This window comes from Benincasa hispida, chromosome 8 (genome assembly GCF_009727055.1).
Source record: "Benincasa hispida cultivar B227 chromosome 8, ASM972705v1, whole genome shotgun sequence".
Classification (NCBI taxonomy): Eukaryota; Viridiplantae; Streptophyta; class Magnoliopsida; order Cucurbitales; family Cucurbitaceae; genus Benincasa; species Benincasa hispida.
The window spans coordinates 28,158,852-28,161,294 of NC_052356.1; the positions used below are offsets into that span (position 1 = coordinate 28,158,852).

Sequence of the window (2,443 nt, forward strand, 5' to 3'; positions counted from 1 at the left end):
CAAAGACAAGTATACGATAACATTAAAAGAAAGGGTAACGAAAGTTCATAAATCATTGATAGGAAGAAGGATATTCCAAAAAGATTGCGTCCCTGATGAGTTTGAGTTGCATAGTAACTCAAGGACTGGTTATTTCAATTTGGACTTTTTACGTCCACGGCGGCTTTCTCTTCTTTTCTCGGTCTTCTGGGATCTTGATTTCCTTAATCCGGAGCTTTTTCCCATTAACGATCATCCCGATCTCCCCCTTGTGCACATCAATTTGAGCGCACCCGGTCGAGAGGAATGGTCGTCCCAATATGATGGGCGCATCTTCGTTCGCTTTATAATCCAAAATGATGAAGTCTGCCGGCAAGATGAATCTGTCAATTGAGACTGTGGCATCTTTCAACTCTCCCTCGGGATGTATTCGGGATCTGTCCGCAAGCAGGAGTCTCCGCCGTGGGCATGAGTTTACCTATATTTAATTGTTTGAAGATGGACAACAACATTAAGTTTATACTCGCCCCAAGATCGCATAGTGTTTGATCATTGTAGACCCCTCCAATTGAGCATGGTATTGTGAAGATTCCTGGGTCGCACATTTTTGGTGGGATCGTAATATTTTGCATTACTGCTTCTGTAGTGATCTTATCTTCATCATTCTGTTTCTTTTTCAATCTTTGCGGGAATGGTGGTAGCTGGACTTTTTCTATCTCATGTTCTAGAGGCTTGAAGGTGGACGCAACTTTTGGGTTCATCTTCTCGGGCTTTTCTGAATCATATGTCAACGGGTCATTGGTTGTCACCGCATTCAAGTTGGTTGTGACGGGTTCCTCCCCAACTTCCGCTGTCATTTTTTCGCTTAGCAAAGAGACTGCTAAGCATTGTTCCTTTATTGTACCACCAAGTTGCAAGGGAGTTCAGTTGAGCTCGGAAACGCTCCTTGCAGTCTATTTTTGAGTTCGCCTGCAATCTGTCCTAGCTGAATTTCAAGATTTCGAATGGATGTCACTTGATTCTGAAGCACTGATTCATTCTTCTCAATATACTGCTTCAGCAAGCTCTCTAAGGATGAAGATTGCAGTGCCTTCGAACTGCTAGCTTGGTTATGCGTTTGACCGTTTGTTCGCGGGAAAAATCCTGGTGGCCCTTCCTTTTGCGCCACTGATTGAAAGTTATGTTGTTAATTTTTCCACGTGAAGTTAGGGTGGTTTCTCCACTCGGGGTTGTACGTATCAGAGAAAGGGTTATTCTTTAAGAAGCATACTGACTGCGGATTCCTTGGGTATTTTTCCATCGGATGTGCTTCTCCACAGATGACACAGCTCGTGGTTGTTTGAGTACTTACATTGACCTACCCTTTCTGCATTCCCGTGCTGTTGATTGCGATGCCTTGTATTAGGTTCATCATTGTGTTCATTTGAGTTTGTAGGGATGCGATAGCACTATTATTTGCGTCACTATCTTTAATTCTTAATCTTTGATCGCTTTCTCTCCAGTCCTCGTGATTTTTTGAAATGCGATCAAGTATATATGCCTCATCGTAAGTTTTATCAAGCAGACCTCCAGCTGCTGCCGCATTGGCAGCCATTTGCAATGTAGGGTTTAATCCGTGGTAGAAAATCTTCATCTGTAAGTAGTCTAGTAAGCCATTATGCGGGCAATCTCTTACCAGCCTCTTAAACCTCGCCCAAGCGTCACTGAGTGATTCGTCAATTTCCTGTTCAAAATTCGTAATTAACTTCTTCCTCCTTGCGTTCTCCATTGGAGGGAAGTATTTCTTCATGAACTTTTCCACTACTTGTTCCCACGATGTCATCTCTCCTAGTTCGAGAGAATAAGCCCACTTCCTTGCTTGATCGCATAAGGAAAATGGGAACAATGTTAATCGAACCTCCTCATTGGAGATATTTGGGAACACAAAAATGTTGCAAATTTCAATAAAACTCCAGCGATGGGCGTGCGGGTCCTCGCCACGCCTTCCACCAAACTGTCCAGCCATTTGAATCATCTGCAACATAACCGGTTTCATTTCGAACCTCAATCTGCCCAGCACTGGCCTCTTTCGATTGTTCTGCCATTCTTGGAGTTTTGTCTTGTTGTTGTTGGTGGTTGGTTCTCAATCTTCATCGGAATGTTCTTTCAATCTCTGGGTCGTAATTCTCCAGAGATTGAAAGTTGCAAAGAAAATAAAAAAAATTACCATTAGCACAATGTATTACCAAAGTTCCTCGGCAATGGCGCCAAAAACTTGATGCGTTATTTTATGTGATGAAATAATGGTGTAGAATGCGATGGTAGAATATGTGTTGTGCATGCAAGTTTTCTCAGTAAGACCCAAGTATAAATCCTATTGAGTTGCCTGGTAAGCCCAGGGTCGAACACAAGGACTAAGGAAAACAGTATGCGATGGTAATTTTAGATCACTTTGCGGTAACAAATAAATCAAAGTGTTGGTTGG

The 2,443-nt window shown here is 42.6% G+C and overlaps 1 non-coding gene across 1 annotated transcript; it reads left to right on the forward strand.

The window, feature by feature from the left end:
* The first annotated feature begins 1,628 nt into the window (after window positions 1-1,628).
* On the forward strand, window positions 1,629-1,735 carry LOC120084345. The gene has a single exon (XR_005483704.1). It is a non-coding gene; the product is annotated as a small nucleolar RNA R71 (small nucleolar RNA).
* Window positions 1,736-2,443: the final 708 nt, after the last annotated feature.